Consider the following 24,837-nt stretch of genomic DNA (forward strand, 5'->3'; position numbering starts at 1 on the left):
TTTCTAAAGTGTCAGTTCTCACTACCTAGGAACACATTGCATCCAGAATCCCCAATGCCTACATCTGGCAGGATCCAGAAGCATTCCCTATCAGGCAACACGCAGTCACCACACTCTCCTAAGAATCAAAGAGGGCAACAGAAATCAAGGAACCAATCATCCACTCAACAATCAGCCCTTAGAAGTGCAATCATCATCCCAAACCCTGATAACCAAGAAGCCAGTGTAAAAACACAATCAATAACAATCAGGGCAATGTGTTTCCACTAGAGCCCAGCAGCCTACCATAGCAGACTCTGAGAAATGCAGTGTAGCTAAAGCACAAGAGAAGGGCCTTACAGTAGCCTGTATGAATATAATGGGGGTCCTTAAAGAGGAAATGAATAAATGACTTAAAGAAATCTCTGCAAGTGCAAACAGTGGAAGAAAATGAATACAATAGATCAAAGCCTAAAGAGGGAATAATATTAATAAATAAAATCCAAACTGAAAAAAAAAACTGGAAAGTAAAAATAATCAGGAACTTAGACAGAAACTGAGAGGCAAGTCTCACCAATAGAATATAAGAAATGGAAGAGAGAATCACAGTCATTGACGACAAGACAGAATAAATACATACCTTGATAAAAGAAAATGTTAAATATAAAAACACTCCTGGCACAAAACTTTTGGGAAATCAGGAACACTAAAAAAAGACCAAAAGATAAACAGTAGGAATAGAAGAAGGAGAAGAAAGTCAGTCAAAGGCACAGAAAAAGATATTTTCAACAAAATCATAGAAAAAAATTCCTAACCTAAGGAAGGAGATGCCTAAAAATGTACAAAAGCATTTGGAACACTTTCAAATAGACTAGACCAGAAAAGAAAGTCCCCTGGTACATAATAATCAAAACCCTAAATATACAGAACAAAGAAAGAATATTAATATTAAAAGCTGCAAAGGGAGAAGACCAAGTAACATAGGCAGACCTATTGGGATAACAACTCACTTTAGACTCTAAAAGCCAAAAGAGCTTGGTCAGATGTTTTATAAACTCTAAGTGACAGCAGATGCCAGCTGGGACTACTGTACCAGAAAAACATGAAATCACAATATATGAAAAAAGAAAGCCATTCCGTGATAAAACCAAATTTAAGAAGTGTATACATATAAAACCAGCCCTACAGAAGTTTCTTGAAGGAACACTTCAACTTGAAGAGGCTAACCACACCAAAGAAAACACAAGGAAAGAGTAATCCCAGACCAACAAATCAAAAGAAGGAAAAAACTCACACCTCCATAACAGCAATAAACAAACACTGCTAGCTGATAACTCTCAACATAAATGGTCCCAATTCCACAATAAAAAGACAGAGACTAACAGAATGAATGTGAAATCAAGTTCCATCCTTGGACTGCATCTAAATAACACATTTTAATACCAAGGGGAAAAGGATTGAAATAGATATTCAAAGCAAATGGGACATAAGAAACAAGCCAGTGCACCCAATTTAGTATCTAAAAAAAGTATATTTTAAATAAAAAATAATAAGGAAAAAATTCATCAAAGGAAAATTCAACCATGAGGACATTGCAATTCTCTATATCTATGCATCAAACAAAAGACACCCAAGTTCATAAAAAACATTACTACAATTAAAAACAAAACAAGGATGTTTACACTCCTCCTATCTACTCAATATAGTACTTGAAGTCTTAGCTAGACCAATAAGACAACTGAAGAAGATCAAGAGGATACAAATTTGAAAAGGAAAATGACAAAATGCCTTTATTTGTTGATGATATGATTGTATACATAAGGGAATTACTACAAACACTTTCAACAAAGTAGCAGAATATAAAATTCATACACAATATCAATAGTCTTCCTATGTAAAAATGACAAATGGTCACAGAAAGAAATGGAAATAACACTCTTCACAAGAGGCTCAAATAATATAACATATCCTGGGGTAACTCTAACCAAGTACGTGAATGATCTGTATGATAAAACTTTAAGAGATTGAAGAAAATATGAAGATTGTCATGCTCATGGATTCATAGGGTTAATATAGTGAAGATGGCCATCTTAGCAAAACCAATATGGGTTAAATACAATGCCCATCAAAATTCTAACATGACTCTTCACAGAACTTGAAAGGACATTTTTTTCAGCTTTTTATGGAAAGAAAAACCTCAGGATAACTAAAATAATCCTGAATAATAAAAGACCTGCTGGGGATAATACCATCCCTGGTTTCAAGTTGTGGTACAGAACAATAGTAATAAAAACAGTGTGGTATTGACACAAAAACAAATAGCTGTACCAATGGAATCTAATTGAAGACTCAGGCAGAAACCCACACACCTATGAATATTTGAGTGTCTATGGAGAATCCGGAACTACACACTGGAAGAAAGATAGCATATTCAACAAATGGTTCTGGTTAAATTGGATGGCTGCATGTAGAAGATCCAAATAGATCCATACTTATCTCTGTGTACAAAATTCAAGTCCAAATGGATCAGAAACTTCAACATAAAACTGGATACAGTGAACCTTATAGAAAAGAAAGTAGGGACCAGTTTTGAACTGATTTGAATAGGAAAAGACTTTCTGAACAGAATACCTATAGCACAGGCACTGAGAACAATTAATAAATGGGACATTATGAAACTGAAAAGCTTCTGTTTGTCAAATGACACTATAATTCTGAAAAAGTGACACCCCACAGAATGAGAATAGGTTTTTATCAACTATACATTTAATGGAGTGCTAATATGCAAAATATATAAAGAAGAAGAAAAAAAATTCTTGGAGATCAAGAAAACAAATAACTCCGTTTAAAAATGGGGTCCAGTTCTAAACAGAGTATTCTCAAAAGAAAAATCTAAAATTATTGAGAAACATTTAAAGAAATGTTCAATATCCTTAGTCATCTGGGCAGTGAATATCAAACTGACTCTCAAATTTCATTTTACACCAGTAGAATGGCCAAGATCAATAAAACAAATGATAGCTTATGGTGGCAAAGATATGGAGTAAGGGGAACACTCATCCATTGCTGGTGGGAGGGCAAATGTGCAGATACTATACAAATCAGTGTGGTGGTTCTTCAGGAAGATGGAAATCGGTTATCTCGAGAGTCAGCTATACCACTATTGGGCGTTTACCCAAAGGATGCTTTATCCTACTACAGAAACATTTGATCAGTCATGATCATAGCTGTTCTATTCATAATATCAGAAACTGAAAACTACCTAGATGTCTGTCAACAGATGAATGAATAAAGAAAATGCATACATTGGTACATTTTCACAATGGAGTATTATTCATCTGTTAAAAAATTAAATCATGAAACTCACAGGTAAATGGATGGAATGAGGGGAAAAAAAACATCCTGAGTGAGGTAATCCAGATGGGAACAAACATATAGATTGACAATATGCTCAGAATGAGAGACCTCAGAGCACTCAGCCCTAAATGGGATGTCTCCATCAAATCCATTCCCTGAGGAGGCAGAAAGAATGTAAGGGTCAGAGGGAATGGAGGACACTGAGGAAATAAGGTTTTCTAAACCCAGCAGGTCTGATGCAGATAGGAACTCACAGGAACTGAGGTAGCGTGCACAGGACCCACACGGATGTGCATCAGAGGGGGTCCTAGAGATGAAAGGAGAAGTGGACAAGCACTGCCATCTCTAAACTAAGCATTCTCTCAAAGTGATAATACTTGCAAGCAAAGCTTTAGTTTCTCCAATGAGTCTCCCTAAGAAACAAACTACTCTTACGAGTAGGCTGCATGTCTAGCAATAGATGGCCAACAGTAAATAAACTCAACTTTGTAGTTGGAGATTTTCTCCAAGGTCACAGCAGGACCTCCCTCTCTCTTATTTTTCTTTTCTTACTTTATTAAAAGTATATTTTATTCTTATTTATTTTACCCTACAGATCCTTTGCACATATTTTGTCTTCTGGTTTTATATTTTTTATGGGATTCCTACGTGTGCAAATGAATGGGTCTATGCATCTATATCTTTCTCTTCTATTTGTTTTGTTCTATTCTAATTTACTTATTTTATGTTGTATTTACTATTTTTCTTTATATACCTATTTTTATCTAATGAGACACAAGAAGGGGGTGGTCTGGATGAGAGGGGATGTGGGACCCAGTTGGGAGGAGAATGGGGAGGAGGAAATATTATCAGCACATATTGTATGGGGCAAAATTATTTTCAATAAAAAAGGTATAAGAATAAGGGTTAGAAAAGATGCATAACGAACTTAGAAAGTTATTGATTTTTAAGAAGAAACCCAGATTAAAGTCATAGTTAACTAAAATTGATTTATAAATGATTTTAGAAGAAAAAAAAGACATGCACAGAATCTGCTGCATACAACATTGCTTTGCCTCTTTCCTTTCCTTGTCTTTCCCTACATTGCATGCAAAAAAATCAAATACTTATAACATTTTAATATTTCGATCAATTTTTTTCTAGAGAAAAAACAATGTTTCCCAGTTGAGAAATGTATTTTCCTCTTGGTTTACACATATACCCAGGTACCCTCAACTATTTGAAGGCATTTTCTTTTTAATATAGTAAATCATATTTTTCTTTGACAAAGTTTTTCAAAGTTCTATTCTGCTGCCTCCTTTAAAATCTTATGACTTATTATGACTTAAAAACATTTTATTTTTTAAAATGCTTTTTAGTCTTCCTTAATTTGTTGATATTTTACACTTGGCCTGCTGGATTTCTTTTTGCCACTAAACATGGCATTTAAAAATATTGATTTTATTTTTAATCATGCGAATGTATGTGTTGGTGTGTGGGTATGCGCATGGGTGTGCAGAAGCATTTGCTTTTCCTAGAGTTGGAGCTACAGGTGGTTTCCAGGCACCCGCCAGGCTCTCTGCACTCTTAAAGGCTGGGCCATCTCTCCTGCCCCAAAAGTGACATTTAATGACAATATTTCTGAATACACTGCTGTCCTGTGACCCTGGCTTCTTACTTTACAAAGGCCTTGCTTGTATCTCATTTCTAGCACCATATTCCCAAAGTAGACTCTAGGTTTTGTTATTACCAATACTTTGCTTGGCTCTCTGTAACATCTCCCTGGAGAGCAACGTAGTGGTGTATGTCTGTAATCCAAGCACTTTGGAAGCTGAGGCAGAAGGATCGGAAGCTCAAGGTTCCTTTACTTTTAGAACAAATTAGAGATCAGCCTAGAGTACATGATGCCCTGTCAGAACAAAACACAAACAGACGAAACTCTTCTGTCTCAATCTCCCCGGAGGCCCAAGTTTCTCACTTACACGTAGACACCGCAACTCCATCCGTGTATCTTTTCAGGCTTCTCTTATCCTCAGGACTCAGCATCCTCTTACCCCATCCTTCCTGTGCTCTTTGCAGGAATGGCTTACTTTCGTGCTCTTATTAATGCTCTCAGCTCCCTGTCCCCTTTCTAACTTCATTGCTGTTCTTAGCAAGACTTTTGTGTGGTTGCATTACCTGATCTACCTGCTCGACGTGTGGCTGTGTGGAACTGGGCAGCTCATTATAGCAGAACAAAGCATTGGGAGCATTCCAATGGGTCCCATTTTAATTAGTGGCTCCACATCTCAAGTAGAATATTAGTAGACATTCATGACACAACCGCATTTCCCTTTGAGTTGATTTTTCAAATTACCTTGTCCCTTAACTTCATAGAAAATGAAACAGAACTGGAATATTGGCCTCTTGTGGGAAGAAGCCAGAGGCAAACTTAATGGAATACTTTAAATAATATTCTGTTTATTAATAATAATTTCTTTAAAAAATCATAAAGATTCCACAAGTAATTTACAGCCAGCAAAGGAGGATTCATATAATGTTGCTGCCATAGCTTCCACTTTCAACTTCTATTATTGATTATTTCAACGGGGCCTCAAAATTAAAACAAATAGACATTAATTAAAAATGACTCCATGGTTTAAAAATATATGGCTTGCCATTCCAACTATCTAAAATTAACATCTAGGCCATTACGCACGGGGAGCAATTATGGATGTTGGAGTGTGGTGTGCACACAGAGGAGGCAGCATGGATTTATTTTTAAATCAACTTAATTGTTGCCAATAAAACAAAGTGAGGGGTGAAGGTATTTATCTTCCATACGCAGTCATTCTGGTGTTTGGTGCCACTCTTGATAAAACAAACAATTACGGCTTCTTATCAATGTGGGAGAAACTATCCCATGCCCTGCAGAGCCAGCACAACCACACAGCAGGAGGAAAACGGATAGTAGGCCCCAGCTTACTATCAACACACACACACACACACACACACACACACACACACACACACACAAACTTACATATTTTAAAGTCTGGGCACACTTTATCTTTGAAAATTCAGAGAAAATAGAAAAAACTTCAGTAACTAGGAGAAATGCAGTCATAAGAGAAAGGACGCACTTAAAAGTACCAAAAGGTCTGCGCAGAACTGCCTTTGCCTGGTTTTCCTCTCCCACCACATTAGTGAGGAACAGTGTGGGCCCCTGAACACCTGGAAACTAGTGGTTTAGCTTGCTTAATGCAGAGCATTTCCCCCAAAAGATTATTATATGAAATAACTAACAGCAATTATAAAGTAGAAGGTGAAACTAGAATCAGATAAGAGAAACAAAAGAATGACATAGATGAAGGAAAATAACAAAGGGAGAAAGGAGAAAAGAGAGAAAGAAAAGGGGATGAAGGGAAAAACACACAATAATAAAAAATTCAACATAATTATGAGTCATCGCATGAATTCGTGTGAACACAAGATGTTAAGAGTTTTATTAATATTTCCATGGAGATTGTCTAATGTCCAGCATTGTGTCAGGCCTTCCTGTGGGTCAGCTTTCTGAGTGCTGTCTGTGACATGCATCAGTACCTGACTTTAGTATTATCATTGAAAGACAATAAAACAAGAGAATACTCCCAACTGGAAGGGGCACCCTATCTTTGCAATTGATAGTGAGGAAGAGAACAGATATCGCTGGAAAGAGCTCTGGTCATTGGCAATGAGAAACTTCAGAATGATTGACCCGCTAATTTCCAGTTAAACGAGCTCTCGTAAGGAGCTTTCCAAAGGATGTAATCTTATATATCAGAAAGATTCCATAATTGGAAAGGGTTTTAAATTAATACAGCAAAACAGTAAGTCAGAGACTTGAACAGGCTTAAAAGAACAGCACTCACTTAAGAAAATGTGTGCTGTGTGATAATTGAGAAAATGAGAAATATATAATTATAGAAAATGACAGGGCAGAAAGATGGTAGAGTATCTTGTTCTAGATATTGAGATATGGTGAATTATATAGCTTGCAGAATTTCCAAAATTCCTACAATTCACAATGAAAAATTAGGTGTGGGCTGATATTCTCTGTGATTCAATTAGTCAACTGGGGCTCTTTTGCAGTGGCTTCCTGAAGGGAGGATTGAAGACAGGGAGAAGGAAAAGGACTTGGGGACAGAAAAGGCTATTAAGTCCCTGCTCTGCTTTATATCCTTGCTCGCTGAGTGTCAAGAATTTCAGCACAAGTGACCAAACCACTGCAAACACAGCCTGTGTAGACACTGTACTACAAGAGTGTTTAAGCCTAATGAACTATGCTTAAGGTCAAGCACATGTCTTAAACCCATGTGACCTTTGCCTTTAAGTCTTAACAGCATTTCTTTCATTTTATCCTACATCTATGCAATATACTTCATAATCACCTCCCATCTCACTTTGTAAACATTATATAACAAAGATAAGAACTACTACAGATTTTCATTTGATTTTAAAACTTTGATTTTTAAATTCAGAATCATAGATTATGTGATACACTGTAATTTCAAAAGTAACAGAATCACATATATAGGCATTTTTAAGATATGTAGAAGTGTATCTTTCTTTAATGCCCACATGAGAATATATCTCTTTTGCTAAGCATTTATTTTTTATGCTTATTTTTATGTGCATGAGTCTTTGCCTGCATGCATGTCTGTGTGCTGATGCCTTTGGAGGCCAGAGAGGAAGTCAGATACACTAGGACAGGAGTTACAGACAATTGTGAGCTGCCCTTGAATGCTGGGAACCAAGCTTGGTTAAGCAACTACTTTTAACCCCTCTCTAAACCTTGAGAATCTCTCTCTTCTAGTGTAGAGCCTGCCCTGCTTAATAAATTCCATTTTTGTTTCACATTGACTTACCCCAGGCTTCTTTTCTGTAGCATAAGGCAAGCTCATTCTGTATAGCTGACAATATTAAGACAAATCTGCTACCAATGGCATTCCCATACTTATTCTGGCCTCCTGTGGCTTTACCCAGTGCAAAAGCAGCAACTCAGATGTAAATAACTTTGAAAAATAAGAAAACAAAAGAATGCATTTTGCCGTACCTTGCTTATGATCCCCACAAGAACATCCTATGATACAGACATGTGGAGAACTCATTCATTCAGGTTGGGACCATTCGAGATCTTCTAACCTCTAGCCAACAAGACACTGCCTTAGATGCATGTGTAAATTCATCAGTCAAGCCAGCTACAAACAAATGGCCCCAGTGTCATCTTCTAAATTCTGGAGGTGTTTCTTATACAGCAGGAGCTAACTCATGCTGTATAAGGAGACAAATTAGATTTCACAGCTTTATTAAGCAGTGAATCCAGATTTAAAGCAGTAATCAAAGAAATACATAGGCATTCTCTGAGGAAATTTTCTAATCCCTCTCCTTAAATATTGTAAAATAACCTGAGTTTCTGTCTCCTATATACTTAACTGTATACTCTCTTTTTCTAAAATTAGTAATTAGGCCGTTTCTCAGGACATATCAGCTTTCCTTTACAACCTGGACTGAGCAGTTTCTAAGGAGTTCCACAAATCTGCATGGCTCACCAAACCCCTTACAGTTCCTAAGGCAGTCAGGGTTACCTAGCCTTTGCCCTCAGGCTGCTGTTTACTTTTCCTCTGAGAAGGACTGAGACTTTAGCTCCAGAGCCTCTGGTTATCCCATCTTTGCTTGATCCCACAGCCAGTGACCCACCTTCACACTGCAGTGACTGGGAAGCTGCAGCTTGAGCCCAAGACTCACAATCACACTTGACCCTTCCCCCTCCTCTCACCTATCTGTCTGCCTTCCTCAAGCCTCTCTGGTCCCCAGACTGCATCCCAGTTCCTGCTCCAAGTTCTAACTCAGCTTTGCTTTTACTAGACTTCTCTAGTCATGGTTAGCCACTTCTTGTGCTTTTACCATTTGTTCACTATTGACACACTTCAGGGTAGTCATGTGATAGGCAGTGTTTCATAGGCCTCTTATCTGATGATGAATAGTAAGTAGTTCCGAATTCAAAACCAACAACATCAAAAGAACTCCTCTGATTTAAACAGGAATACATATATTAGCATGGTTTTGGGGAGCAACGTAGCAGCAGCGGTCAAATCAAAGCCTCTCTGATGTTTCTTTGTCTCTGTGCACTTTCTTTCCTATCCCAGCACTGCTTGGTGGGGGGAGTGCTCTAACGCTGGGGACAGAACTAATCACCATGCTGCCTTTTGCAGTGCGCAAAGCTACGCATCTGCCAGCTGAAATAGGGTCACTTCCAAATGGTGGCAGCAGCAGGCCTGCATCATGATGCAGAAATTAATTATGGTCCAGTTGTGAGAGGAACTCATCCAGGTGTTCAGGGGGAGGCACATGGGTGTGTTTCAAGGAGAGGGGAGCGGCTGTGGTTTATTACTTCTCTCAGTTCTGTTACTTCTAACCTAACTGCAGTGTGGGGCTGAATCTACAAGCCTTTGAAATTTTATTGTTTAATAAAATGAACTGCTTTGCGTGTTCTTGGAGAGACTATTATCCAAGTTAGATATTGTTCCCCAAGCACGTCCTTCAGAGAAAGCCTAAGAGGCATCCCACATCTAGGGTGATGAAAGCTCATGGTGACCTTTCCAAAAGTCACATTCATAATTACGCAACAGTATTTTTTACTGCTTTAGCAAGCAGACAATCCCCAAGTGCTACAGATTGCCCCCCCCTGGATCAGTTAGCTCAAGGCTTTGGATATTGGCGTGTGTTGATATAATCCTACAGCAAATTGATGAAGGTTGGCTTTCTTGCACAGAAAATTACTCACTTATGGATAGATGACTGCTCTCCTGTGAATTTATGTGCATTTATTCCCAGGGCTTTGGCAAATGTTGGAAAGCTTCTACCTACTCCTAATGTTAACATGGTGTCCAGCTCATAGGCATCAATCCACAGGGCAAGCAGGTAGAATGCTCAGTATTATCTGAAGGTAGTTGAGGAATCCACCTTGGGATGTATTGAGAGTCAGTTTACCCTTCTTAGATTATAATATTATATTATTATAATCTTACATATTAGATTATAAGAATTTTATTCCTCGGTGTAAGAATGTGGATATAAATTTCTGGTGGAGCAATAACCATAAATCCCAGGGCTCTGGATGCTTTGAGATTTCTCTCTCTTAGAAAGCATGACAGAATCTCAAAAATTCGTTATGCAATTATACCAGACATAATTTTTGAGATTCTGTTGTGCATTTGAAGAGGGAGAAATTGAGATAACTGAAACAGCCACAAACATGAACGGTGTGGATTTTCAGGGAAGCCCGATGGGTATTCAGAATCTGTTTACGCCATCCCCCCCAGTCCCTCCAGGTCTAGAAGTCTAGAAGTATTATGAACTGTATTTTCATCGGCTCTTGTGTGGTCCACATTGAAGATGCTGATTCCCGAAAGCTGAATGGTGAGGACCTGTTCTATTCAACATGATTGGAAAGTCGCTTAAGACTAAGGCAAACGTTCATTCACTTCCTAAGCAAATGGAGAACTTGCAATTGACTAAAAATGTATCAGAAATGAAAGAGAATAGAGTCTGGTGAGAGGTTCAGTAGTTAAGAGCCCTGTGTGCACCAGAGTTTGCTTCTCAGCAGCCATGTGACGCTTCCCAGCAATCTGTCACTCCAGTTTCAGCGGCTCTGTAGCCCTCTTCTGGCCTCCATAAGCTTCCGCAAGCATATGTAATACAGACATACATGCAGGCAAATACTAATACCATAGAATAAAAATTTAAAAAACAATTTTCCCCATTTTTATGCCTTTCCTTTAATTATAATGGAAATGGAATTATGCCTTTCCTCTCTTTAGGTCCTCCCAGTTACCCTCCCTCAAATTCCTCCCATGCCAAGTCCATCAAGTTGATAGTCTCCTTTTCTTTATTATATTTGCTACATATGTACACGTGTGTGTATGCGTGGGTCCACATGCATGTGTGCACACACACTTAAATTGAACCTGTTGAGTATGTTTTTTACTGTAAAGACCAGAATCCCACATGGAGTGGGAAGGGATCTCCCAGGATCCCACCCATAGCCAAAGAGCTAAAGGCAACTGCTGGCTACTGGGAGGAATGAGATTTAGCTTCTTCTAGGGATGAACTCTCTTATTGGCTGTCCAGTTCAGAGAAGTCGGTCCTGAAACAATAGATGCGCAAAGAAAACATAAAATAAATGTTTAAAATAAAATAAATTAGCTCCAATTCCCAGACTCTGTACCTGTAATTAAATTGTTTGAATATTTGAAGGTTTGAAAGTTTTTACTCCATAGCTTAATACAAGCTAAAAGTAGTTTTCAAAGATACCTTGGGCCAAGTAGAAATATTTGCATTTGATTTGCTTGAGTTATTAGAAGCGTGAAAATGTATTAATCTTATTTGTGAGAAAGGTATTGCAGACACAAAGGTGTACTAGGACACACATTTGAAGGGGTTGTCATAAAAACACTAAAGTGAGAATAAAATACAGACATATCTGTGAGTTTTTAAAATGATTTTAACGAATCATAGAAACAATCTCTGGAAGGATACAATTGTCTAACGTGATACAATAAACTGCATGCTTCAGCCTGGGGATGGAGCTCAATGGCTGACTACTTGCCTATGTGCACAAGGCCCTAGATTTGTTCCAAGGAAAGAAGGAAGAAAGGGAGGGAGGGAGTGAAGGAGTTATGGAGGGCAGGAGGAAGGCAGGGGAGAAAAGAAGGAAGCAGAGAAAGGAAGGAAGAATTCACACTGCTTATGGTTTTAATTTAGGGTCATACATAAATAAAAAATATTATTTCACATATATACTAGAAATCAAAGTAATAATTTTACTGCTCTAGAGATAATTTGAAAGTGCTAAATTAAAATTTAAGGACAATAAATGTGCTGGCAATATTCATATGCTAAGTTCATTCCTACCATCAACAATCATTAATATTTTCCCATTATTCTGAACTTGGCCTAGTCTTCTTTTCTTCTCTAGGGCAACCACACAGAGTATCTGCTGCAGTCCTGTCTTAACACATGGTGATATCAAAATGTGTAGAAATTAAGAAGCTGCTTCAATACCTGTTGTCCAATAAGGCGGCAGCTAGACACTGCAGTATTTTTCTTAACACCAGACATGTCCTCTAAACATTTTCTGCCGATCTCATCATTTGAAGCTTCCAATTTCAAGTTGTAGGGAAGGTATTCCTCATACCCATCTTGGATCGCTCACCAGAAGTGGTTCATTAGTAAATCGCAATCCGAAATCATTATGTGTTTGACCCCAATGCAATCCTGGGATCAAGAGCCACTTGTGTATAAAAGCAAACACGCACAAGTGCAGTATAGCTTATTGGATATGAAGATGATATAGGCAGGGGTGATGAAGAAGAAGCTAAAAGAAAACACCTGATTTTGAACATTTGCCCTGAGCGATTTCTGAGATATTGTTGCCTAGAATATAAAGGAAATTATCAGTGAGATGTTGCAATCTTTTTTTATGAAGACAATAGTATGTTTTGTGTTGTTTTAACAAAATACCCAAGGGTAGGTACATTATAAGGACAGCAGTTTAGAATTTGTGGTTTTGGGGGTGAGAAATTCTAATTCATAGAGACTGTCTATTTAGATTCCTGGGTTTCTGGTTAGGGCCTCATGTGGCATCTCCTGACTGAAGAAGCAGGATGCGCACACATGTGCTCAAGGAGGGACCACCCAGGCAAAGGAGGAAGCGAGAAAGAGAGACAGCCTTGCTTCATAACATCTGCCTTCTGTCCCTACTCTCGTTTGGATCCACCAGGATCTAACGACCTCTCTCAGTAATAGTGCTTCGAAGATTAAATTTCTGCTTGACTTTGGGGAGGGCAAAAACCACATCTCAGTCATAGCAGGTGTGAAACAAATACTGGGAATGAAATTAAACTTGACTATGATGCCCAAACCCCTGCCATACCTGGCTCCATTTGCTTCCTTGAGATTCTCCCCAAATCTGTCCCTTGTGCCCATTCAGTTCTCAGGCACTGGGGGCTGCTAACATACCTCTCTCAGAGCTCTTGCTCTGCTATGTAGAGCCCTTGGCTTGTATCCGGTCACACCTCTCCGCAGCTCGCTTTGGGATAGAGTTTATGTTATCTGTGCTGCAGCTTCACAGCAACTGTGAATTAGGCTCTTAACCAGGCAGGCCTGTGCTCTAAACTAAACTAAATCACTCGATTTGAAACTTCTCATCACCCTTCGAGGGTTATAAACAGTCAGAAGTTTCCTTCATTCTAGGGATGGGTCCAAGGCTCCTCAGGAGAAATTCTGGGAAGATGGCGATGAAGGTTGTTTTCTAAAGGTCTTCCTTTGCCCTTTATCCCACCGCACTATTCCTCTCATGATGGCCTCTGGCCTATGGTTCTCTCTCCCCGTCTGTCTCTTATCTTCACTATCAGTGACACTGCCTCCCCATATTTCTGAGGGAATTCTCTTCTTCCCTCTAAGACTGTCATGGTTAGACTTTGTCTTATTTCTGTCTAATGTTCCTCTTCCCACATCCTCCAGTTCTTGAAAATCTCTTGACAGGGACCTGTACCCACTTTCTTTGTGAATCAACTCTTACAGCTCATCTTTTATTGCAATCTTCCACACATTAGGAAAATTCTTCCAATATAGCCCCTGATGGGCTCTTGAAACCTGTCTGCCACCTTCCTTCCCATTGCTGTGGTATCTCTTCCTCCCCCCCCCCCCAACCTTGATCTACTTGTACCTACCTTAACACACTGGGTTTGTGTCATTAAATCCTAATAGATTAAACAGGGAACATTCTCAAAAACATTTGCATTAAGAGGTGATGGTAGATAGCTTTCCAACAAATACACAGTTATTGCCTCTATAATTTTCTATGAAGTGTAGCAGGACATTTTTTTTCTGCCAGGGAAGGCAGAATGGGAGATAAAATGAATCATATATTTCTTAATTAGTCAGTAAAAGGAAGCATGCCATATTATAAATATAGAGAAACTTTTTGATGTTAAATTAATGAATGGCATCAATCTTTACATGAAGATTTTTTCCAGCTACACAGTAGATCACACTTTGAATAATAGCTAACACAAAATTACAAAGCATAGGTATTTGGCTGTGTCTTTCATCATCCTTTCACCTCATATGGTTAAATGAATTCCAATGAACACACATGCTTCTGACATATGTTTGGAAACCCACTTAGAAGCACAAGGTAAGCTTTCTCTGGGCTAGAGAGGTGGTTCACAGGGTTAAGATCAGGTGTCCTGCTCATGCAGATCTGAGTTTCATACCCAGAACCTACATTAGGCAGCTCATTATGGCCCTCGAGATCCAGTCCTAGGGGACCCAACCCCTTCTTCTCCCTCTGTGGCTCCTGTGCACTCACAAGCATGTGTTGCCACGTGAACACACATGCATATAATTTAAAAGAAAATATTTTCAAAAGCATTCTCCATGTACACATATTCACATCAACTCATATTTGCATATCATAATGGTGGTAGATTTGTAGAATAGAAGATGGAACATACACACACACACACACACACAAGCAATATACAAATGCATGTCTACCTAGAACAGTGGTTCTCAGCCTTTCTGACGCTGAGACCCTTTAACACAGTTCCTCATGCTGTGGTGACCCCCAACTGTAAAACTATTTTCCTTGTTACTTCATAACTGTCGTTTTGCTATTGTCATGTATCAAAATATAAATATCTGTGTTTTCCAATGATCTTAGGTGATTCCTGAGAAAGGATTATTCAACCCCCAAAGAGGTCACAACCCACAGGTTGAGAACTGTTGACCTAGAACCTCAGAACATGACCTTAAGTGGCATAAAAAAAATTAAAGCTATAGTTAAGTTTTGGTTGGGCAGTTGTGGTGCACGCCTTTAATCCCAGCTCTCAGGAGGCAGAGGCAGGTGAATCTCTGTGAGTTTGAGGCCAGCCTGGTCTACAAGAGCTAGTTCTAGGACAGGCTCCAAAGCAATACAGAGAAACCTTGTCTCAAAAAAAAAGTTTTGAAATCCTATTTATGTATTTGTTGGGGGAGGGAGGAGACACACATGTTATGTCATGTAGGTGAAGATAAGGATACAAGTTTTGGGAATCAGCTTCCTGCTTCTACTATGTGAATCCTTAGACTCAAACTCAGGTTGTCAGATGTTGCTACAAGTTCCCTAACTGATCTAAAACTACAATCAAGATGAAATCAAAGTGCATGAGGGTGGCTCCCAAATCCAACGCAACTGATACCCCAAATGAAGAAGAAAATTGAAGTGTGTGTGCACGCGTGCATGTTTACACACACAGAAACACACACACAATATTTGGGACAGTATAAGAAGTTGAAAGAAGATTGAAGTAATAGAGACAAGCAAAAAAAAATACCAAGGATTTTAAACAATCGATTAACAAGAAGCCAAAAGAGAACATGAAGCAGCCTCCATTAACACTTCTAAAATAAATCAACCTTCTAAGGTCTGGATTTTAGCATCGACCCTGAAGAAGCACATGCATGTCTGCTGTTTCAAACCTTACCGTTTATGGTAATCTATTATGGAATCCCAGAGAAACAAAAACAACCATAAAACAGAAACTATAGAAGACTTATAAAAAGCAGTAGCTTCTCCCTTCTCCCAGGTCCCCAGTGGGCCATACTCTTGTGTTTCTGTTTTAGTTATCCTGATCACTCTACATATGTGTTTCGGCAGACTTCACTCACAGCTTCTGACCATCTGCATTCCACTCCTCTGCTCCTTTGTTTCTTCTGTTACACATTCTCCCTACTTTGATAGCAATATGAAGCCTATTTGCAACTGCATTCATCATCTGCGGTTTGTCTATTGGCAGATTCTAACCATTACAAATCAATAAATGCCATTTATGCTATTAGGACTATGCAAATGTTGCTCCAGGCAAGCTAATTAAAATGGTTGCATTTAGTTTTCTGCTCAAAGAATCCAATTTACGACCCTGGCACCACTCACAGTACAGGCTGATCAAGATCAAAGGCATTGTCTTGTCCTCTCATCATTAAAAAAAAAATCTGTTTTGTTGGCTCTGTGTCTGAGCAATGTATTCTCTTCCAGAAATTCGGACTGACCTTTTCTTAAGAAATACAAACACATGGCTTATTTACCAAAGCACAAAGAATCCCAGTCTTTCATCTCTTGTCTCTACTGAAATCATCTACCTACCCATCCCCCATCCCAAGGTTCCTTGTTAACATGGTCCTCTGGTTCTCCTTGAGTCTATCTAGGAGAATATCTTCTTTTTGCCTATCAGTAAGTTTTGAAAAAGATTCTCCTTTCTTTTAATAACCAGTGTGTGTGTGTGTGTGTGTGTGTGTGTGTGTGTGAGTGTGTGTGTGTGAATACATGTGTGTACATGCATGGGTATGTATGCATTTGAGTTTGTGTGCATGTATATGTACGTTCATACATACATGTGTGAATCTACATGCCTATATTTGTGTATGGGTATGAGTTGTGTGTGTACATGTATCTGTGTGTGCATGCATGCACATGTGTGTATGTAGGAATGTATGCCCGTGTATGTTTTTGTGTCCATATATACATGTATGTGTTTTGAGTGTGTGTGCTTGTGTATATGTGTGTGTGTAAGTGTGTGCATGTATGCATGTGTGTGACTTGCTATAAAATTTTTGTGTGTGTGCATGTATATATCTATGTGATCACTTCACTTCCGTGTGTGTGTATGTGTGCCTATCTATGGGCTCCACAATGTTTCTTTGGATGTGCAGAGGGAGATCAGTGTTCTACATCCTGAAGCAGATGAAAACATCTTTATTTCAACATACTTGCTGTTGTTGGTATAAAACTTTATGTGTTACATAAATAATTGTTTTTCTTGTGAATATTAAGAAAGTATTTTTGTCGCCTAGCAACCAGTGATGATGATGGTAAGGAGACCTTCAGTCCTTGTGGCCACCTCTTTTAACTTTGACAGCTATTTTTGCATCTTCTCATTATCTGAACTGTGACAAGGTTGTATCAATGCATGACTCTCTCCTGCTTAATAGGCCCTTTCCAATCTGACTATTCATGTCTCATTTCAGTCTTATAAATTTCCCAACCTTCATTTCCTCATTGTCTTTGTTCTTCTTTCTAGAACTCCCATTAGTGGAAGGATGAGCCATTTGAAACAATTTTCTCTCTCCCTTGTCATTTCCCCTACGCCGACTCTCCCTCCTTGTGCTGGGGAGAGTGCTCTTTGCTTTGTATGGGGTTTTGATGCTTGCTCTTTTCCAGATGAAGTGTTTAATTTGCGAGTCTCTTTTCTACAGTCATGGTTTCGTTTTCAAAGCATCTTTTATGGATTTGCATATGCAATCTCCTTTCAAACATCCCAGGAAGTACTGTTCACACAGGACACTATTATTCTCTGAATTTAACTTTGTTAATCAGAGGTCGTGTTTTTTCCTCATTTATCTTGGGCTTTGTATATCAGCTCGGTCATTTATGCTCTCTGCGGGTGTTCGGTTCTTTCTTGTAGGTACTCGTGCAGTCTGGTAAGAGGCCACATCTCCGGGTCACTGTTTTCAGAAATCTGTTTATCCTCTGCTCAGCTTTAGCCATCATTTACCCACCTTGCAGAACAGTTTCCAAGGAGCTTTGCTTTATAATAATTGGGGGAGGTTTTTACATTTTAAAAATTATTTTATACTCTGCATAGTAACTCTTGCACGCTCTGGGCAAGAGCATAAACGGACCCAGCTGCTCTAGGAAATCAGCCTGAGGTTTCTCAAAAAGTCAAAAACTAGAACTAGTATGGGACACAGATATATACTATTCCTGTGTAAACATACAAAAGACTCCAGTCAGCACAAAGCTGGGACGCCTGCACACCCATGTTCGTTGAGGCATTCTTCACAAGAGCCATGTTCTCGAGTTGTGTTGATGTTAACAGATACATCAGCAGATGAATGGATGACAAAATATGATATGCATATTGAATCATGAGGAAGAATGAAATTATGCCATTTTCAGGAGTTTGATCCTAAGCCCCTCAAATAATAATTCCCAGGAAAAGAAAAATATTCTGGGGAATGACTAAATAAAATTTAAAATTTAACCTGTTTCTTCATTATAGTGCTTCTTTGAAGAAGCTAAAGTTCTTGATTTGAAGATGATATGGTTTTATACATAAGAAATCCTAAAAAAAATTATGAGGAAACTTCTACAGTTGATAAGCACTTTCAGGAAAGCAACAGGATACAAAATTAATTCACAAAACTCACTGGCCCTCCTATATACAATTGACAAATAGACTGAGAAAGAAATCAGGGAAACAATACCTTTCACAATACCTTCATAAATATATTGGCATAATCATAAACAAGTAAGTGAAAGACTTGTGTGATAAAACCTTCAATCAGTTGAAGAGTTGAGGACATCAGATTGATAAATCTCCCATGCTCACAGATCAGTAGGATTAGGATAGTGAAAATGGTCATCATACAGAAAGTAATCTACAGATTCAATGCAATCCCCATCAAAATACCAACACAATTCTTCATAGAAATTGAAATTTTCAGTTTCTTATGGAAACACAAGCAACCCAGGATAGCTAAAGCAATCTTTTTTTAAATTTATTTATTTATTAAGGATTTCTGCCTCGTCCCCACAACCGCTTCCCATTTCCCTCCCCCTCCCCCGATCAAGTCCCCCCCCCCCCCCATCTGCTCGAAGAGCAATCAGGGTTCCCTGACCTGTGGGAAGCCCAAGGACTGCCCACCTCTATCCAGGTCTCGTAAGGTGAGCATTCAAACTGCCTAGGCTCCCACAAAGCCAGTACGTGCAGTAGGATCAAAAACCCACTGCAATTGTTCTTGAATTCTCAGTATTCCTCATTGTCCGCTATGTTCAGCTAGTCCGGATTTATCCCATGCTTTTTCAGACCTAGGCCAGCTGGCCTTGGTGAGATCCCAATAGAACATCCCCATTGTCTTAGTGTGTGGGTGCACCCCTCGTGGTCCTGAGTTCCTTGCTCGTGCTCCGTCTTGAATAATAAAAAAACTACTGGTAGGTATCACCAACCCTGCATTCAAGTTGTACTACAGAGCTATCATGAAACAAACAGCATAGCAGTGGCATAAAACCAGAAACTTTCATCAATTGAATCAAACTGAAGACTCGGACATGAATCCACACACTTGGGGCACATGAGTTTTCATAGAGGAGTCAAAAATACACACTGAGAAAAAAATGACATCTTCAGCAAATGGTGCTGATCAAATTGAATGACTGCATGTAAAAACCAAATAGATCCATACTTACCACCCTGCACAAAACCCAGTTCCACAGAGACTAAACATAAGATCAAAAGGTGCCCTGAATTTGATAGGAGAGAAAGTTTGGAGTAATCCTGAGTTCAATTGCACAGAAAAAGATGTTCTGAGCAGCACAGGTACTAAGAACAACAATTGATATATGGAACCCTATGAAACTGAAAAGCCTCTGCAAAGCAAAAGGCACTGTCATTTAGACAAAGTCGTAACCAACAGAGTAGAAAAGAGCTTTGCCAACTTTGCAAGTGATATAGGGTTTATATCTAAAATATATAAATAGCTTTTAAAAAGTCTGAACATCAAGAAAAAAACAATTTAAAAATGGGGTACAGAGCTAAATAGAGAGTTATCAAAAGATGAAACCCAAGTGACTGAGAAATACTTAATGAAATGCTCACCATCCTTAGCCATCAGGGGAACACAAACAAAATGGCTTTGAGATTTCATCTTTCACCAGTCGGAATAGCTAAGATCAATAAAACAAATGACATGAGAGCTCATGCTGGGAAAGGTGTGGAGTAAGGGGAACACTCATCCGTTGTTGATGGGCAGCCATGGTGGAAATCAATGTGGTGCTTCCTCAGGAAACTGTATATAGATTTACCTCAAGATCCAGCTACGTAGCTCTTGGGTATAAACCCAAAGGACTCTACATCCTACTGTAGGGACACTTGCTCATCCCTGCTAATTACTATTCTATTGATAATAGTTAGAAATTGTAAATAGTCTAGATGTCCATCAACATATAAATGGATGAAGATGATCTGGTGAATTTATATAATAGAGTATTATTCAACTGTTAAAAATTGAAATCATGATATTTGCAGGCAAATATATGGGACTAGAAAAAAAATCACCCTGAGTGAGCTAACCCAGACCCAAAAGACAAATATGGTATGTATCAATTTATATGTGGATGTTAGGTTATAAACCATCAATAGGCATACTACAATCCATATAGACACAGAACTTACATATAGTAGGACAGGAGGATCTTCCAAAGAAGGTAAAACAGAACACATAGAATATCAGAATCTTTACTTTGCAGTCAGTCAGCATGAGTGATGCAGAACATGTTCCTCATTCTAAAATTGATTTAAATGAAGAACACCTTTCAAAAAAGTTCTCCCTAGCAAGTTTAATAAATTCGCAAATGAAGATGACCAAGCTCAAAAAGAAATATCACATTGTCACTTAATTATAAATTATATTTATTTTAAAGATAGAGACACCATTTACACACACAGAGAGAGAAACAGAGACAGAGAGACAGAGAGGATGAAAATTCAGGGGGGGGAAGGAGACTGATAGGAGAAGATAAGAAGGAATATAGAGAAGGTAGAGATGGTGGGAGGGTAAAAATATCAAAGTATATGATATCCTTGGAAGAAACTGTCTTCATGAAATCCAGCATGATGTGCAATGCATATATATATTCATATACACACCTATACATATATATTATGTAAGAAATTTTTCTAAAGAGAATCATATTACACAAATAACAAAACTATAATAGGCATGGCATTGGTAATAGTTAGGTATCAGACTTGATTGAGACATAAGACATGGCCAGGACTAATATCTCTTTCCTCCCTGAGCAATTACCTAGTCAACAAAAAGCCCAGGGTTTTAATTTTCTAGTGAATTAACTTAAGTAAATGGCCCAATTGCTCTAGTTAATTAAAACAACCTTCTAGGATTATCGCTAATAACCCATTAAATAATCCCAAACTGTATACTGCAGAAATCTTGTAAAACTTGTTCATAAGTAAACTCTGGAAAGAGATATGTGAGTCCCCTACCACTCTTGGTGACTTACTATGACTTAAAGGCTCTAAAAACCACTGTGAGAGAAACTGATTATATTTTAAACCTCATTTAATAGCTCCCCAGAATATTCTTGCTTCTAATTCTGGAAATATCTGTATAGGGACTTGGGATTCAAGTCCACTAATGGAATCCTGGGTCATGAGTAGTTTCCTAACATGAAATCAAAACCAGAATCTGGTTTTTGGCCATATATACCTAAAGGAAACTAAATGCACGAGAACATTTGGATGGATTCTGTTTCCTGGGTCACCAGTGGTTGCAGTTTGATAATGAAGGTAATGGCCTGGTTGGAGTGAACACAGCAGATGGTGGGAGGAGAAGAGGGATACAAATACAGACAACCTGAAGGAGTTTGTTTTGTGAGAAGACGGGGAAAGAGGTGGCAGCTATTGGTTGATGTGGTTTCAACGGATAGGTTTTTCCAATGGGAATTATGACAGCATGATGTGCTCTGACAGGCACAAGCAAAAGACAGACAGGCCCACCATGCTGGCCAGAGCACAAGGATAGCGTATTTTATCCACTCTCACAGAGGAGAAAGCCAAGGTGCAGGGAGGTGAAGTGGTTTAATTATAAACCCACAACTGATACATGTGTGGATCAGTATCTACTTTAGGAATATCTCTGAAAATTGGCAGACTCAAATGATTGGTTTGCTAGGATCTGGGAAGATGCATCCATAGGACATGATTCAAATATCTCCTTCCCAAGTCATCGGCTCAGTCCTATCCCTGTACACCATGCACAAGCTGGTTTAGGTCTAACTCAGTGACAGGTACCTAACATCTTGATTTCATCTCTTATTGATTATAGGGAGCCTTAGAAACCAGAGGAGCTGCTAGCTATACCAACATCCTCATTCCCTTCTGAACATCTACTTACTAAAGGAAAAGTCACCCACCTCATTGCAAAGCCGAGGAGAGCGGTAAAGTGCCCATAGGCAGGACCTGCCTCTAATCACATTTCAGAAACAGAGTTTATTCATCGTCTGGGGTAAGCATGCTACTTTATTTTCTTAATATATACTGTGAGGACTATAGATTTCTACAGGTTTTGCTGTGATTGCTTTTATTAAGGTTCAAGAAACAACGTTAACTGGTAAATGTTTTGGATTCACTAAACTGTACAAACTGAAATGCTACAATCTGATAATCCGGAGTTACGGAAATACCCATGAAATTGTCATTCTGTCATCATAGCCAAGATACACCTGTAAGTGTTTATCTGTGTTTCCATACTCCCTAAAAAAAAAAAATACAAGTTCTCACCTAAGTTTCTCATACTCAAATCCTGATGGGATTTTTCTGATAATAAATTTCAGATTGCAGAATTTTATATATGTGGTATCAAGATGTAGTCGTGTGTGTGTGTATGTGTGTAGAAGGAGGTTCTAGCTTCTATACATGGTATGTTTTCATTAGATTTATTTATTTTTATTTATTTCATGTATATGAGTGCTTTGCCTGCATGTGTGTCTGTGTACCAAATGAGTGACTGTGCCTGGTGTCCATGGAGAACAGAAAGAAAGATTTAGCTCGTTCTCCTGCAAGTGGAGCTACAGACGGCTGTAAGACAGCATGTGAGTTGTGAGAACCAAATTTAGATGCTCTGGAAGAGGAACCAGTTTCCTTAACTGCTGAGCTACCTCTCCAGTGCCTCCCATTTTATAGTACTTTTTTGTTAACAATTTCATACATGTATATGATGTGTTCTGATTGCCACCCGCTACATACTTCCCTTTATTTCCCTTCGTCCCCATCACCATTCACCTCTGTCTCCTCTAGCTCCCTTCCGAGAGTCATGATTCTAGATTTTGTCATGTGACTCATCTTGTTTAACTTGGACTAGTGAAATTACCCACTGGAGCATGGTGGAGTTGCCCCTGGGTACACAGCTGAAGGTGAAGGCTCCCTATCTCCTTCAATCCATCAGGAGTAGATGGTTGAGCAGTGAAGGGTGGGGCCCACTAAGCCCCCATTCATGTCTTACTGCGAATGGGTTCCTTCTCGTGCAGAGCCAGCGTAGGCTGCTACAGTATGTGTGATAGACATTGCTAGTTCATTTCATGTACTGCAGAGTGGTAAGCCATCGTCTCGCTGTGTTGGGTGTGTGCCTACACTGACCAATTGATCAACACTCCAGTTGTTTTCTACTCTGGGACCGTTTGATCTAAAGTGACCGCTATATGAGTGCTCATGCATAAACATCTCATTCAAATAGGCATTCAGTTCTCAATAAACACACAAAAGTGGTATCCCAGCAATATTTAGATGCAAATTTCACTTTTGAAAAAATGTTTTATTGATTAGCTTTGTTATTTGACAATTTCATATATGTACATCATGTATTTTTGTCTTTCTCTCCCCCACCCTCCTTTATCCCTATCTCATCGCTCTCAACCTCCCCTACTCTGTATCCCTACCAGACCTTTTCCAAGGGTCACAAGTTTAAGTTTTGTTTTGTGGCATATAAGTATAACCAGGGCTGTCTGTGTGAACTTTGTGTCGGGAGCACCCAGTCTCACTTGGTGGGAGCATCAGTACACACACAACTGCTCCCTGAATAGATCACTAACAGACAGTAACAGTGCATATAACTGTGACATAAATAGCCATGAAGGGTGGAAGAGAATTGAAGCTTTTAAAGACGGTCTCTCTATTTCGAATTGGCTGCCCAATTCTGTAGTGGGAACATCTGAGAACTCCAACAGTATCTCATCCCCGCTGATGCTTAAGCTGGCAAGTCTTCAAATCTAGATATTATGGGGTCTGGGGAGATGACACAAAATTTAATAGCATGAACTTTCCTTACAGAGGATCCAAGTTCAATCCCTAGTACCCAGGTTGGACAACTCATAACCATCCATAACTCTAGCTCCATTGGATGCAATGGCCTCTGCTGGTCTCCAAAGGCACAGCACACGTGTGTGTGTGTGTGTGTGTGTGTGTGTGTGTGTGTGTATGTGTGATTGTGTGTGTGATACAATTTTAAAATATAGATATTCTAATGCAATATCCAGCAGTTTTACTTCACATTTTTCTGTTAATGACATAGGTTAGTTTTATTCTTACTTACATATTTTGACATCATTATGTGATACTATTTTTAATTTTAATATTTTTTAGCCTCTGTTGGGTACAAATGCCACTAATTTTTGTTTACTGATGTCATACTTACATAGCTAAATTTACTTAGAATTTCAGGAAACATTTTTGTAGATTTGTAGAATTTTCTATTCAGAAATTTACACTTGAGAATAAGGAATTATGCCATATTTGGCACATTTTTTAATAGATGCAATTTGAGTGAAGTTCTCTATGGATGTCTTCTATGTCCTTCCAGATTTCTGTGTACTTTATCATTTGT

This window comes from Microtus oregoni, unplaced genomic scaffold, assembly GCF_018167655.1.
Source record: "Microtus oregoni isolate MIOR12 unplaced genomic scaffold, Mior012 000004F_ref0000308, whole genome shotgun sequence".
NCBI classification, from domain to species: domain Eukaryota; kingdom Metazoa; phylum Chordata; class Mammalia; order Rodentia; family Cricetidae; genus Microtus; species Microtus oregoni.